Below are 958 nucleotides of genomic sequence, written 5' to 3' on the forward strand. Positions count from 1 at the left end.
AAATAAAAATACTAAGATGACGACATGGGTTTAGTGTTCATGTACTGCTCACCTATACTGTGTATCTTTTAGACACAACTGGAGAGGTGAGTAGTTTTTGATCACGTAGTTTGAAATCTGACGCCAGTTGTATGTTACACATCTTGTTTCATGTTTTAAGTTTTTCCAACAATTTATAATCTTCTGAATCACCTACCTGTCCAGACTTGTACCACAAAGGGGCCTGAATTAAAATAAGTGTTATCACCTTATGAAATTTTTGTATTATTTCTCTTCAAATCACAGTGTTATATGGGTCTACATATAACTCATTTATCACTGAGAATAGATTTTTCAATTATTAATATGTGCTGAAATACAAACATACAAACATTTTTGACACACAAAAAGAGAGATGAAGCGCAGGGCGTGGAGCGTATTAATATGAGTTGTTAACAATGCTTGGTTACAAAAATTATGGTAGTTACTATGTTACAATTGTGTAACATTAACTGATGATGCAGTACTAAGATAATATATATATGGCCGTGTATCTGAAAGCCATGACATAGTCTTTTATCTTTTTAGCGTGAATTGCATTATCATGACACCAAACTCTTTGTTTCACTTCCATCTGTTGATCATCCCTCAGTATAAACCATTTTCTAATGTGTGACACTAATTTGACCCTATTTATGGGTCAGCGTGACTCATGAGGCAAGGAGCTTCAGCAGGCAGGGCGTCCTTTCTCTTCTAAAGGTTTAACTCAGGATATCTTTTAAGCTGAGTGATCCATCGCAGAGCTCGGCCCCCTTCTATCTTCAGCGAACCATAGCCTGTCAATGGGGAGCCTAACTTTATCTGGCCCAGTGTCATTGAAGCTGCTGGTATTTTTAGGGGGTGGCTTGCAGCGGCAGCAGCTGCAAAAGCATTTACTGCCCCCCACCACCAATTCCAGCTCACTCTCTCTCACACCACA

Source organism: Rhamphochromis sp. 'chilingali', assembly GCF_963969265.1.
Source record: "Rhamphochromis sp. 'chilingali' genome assembly, chromosome: 3".
Classification (NCBI taxonomy): Eukaryota; Metazoa; Chordata; class Actinopteri; order Cichliformes; family Cichlidae; genus Rhamphochromis; species Rhamphochromis sp. 'chilingali'.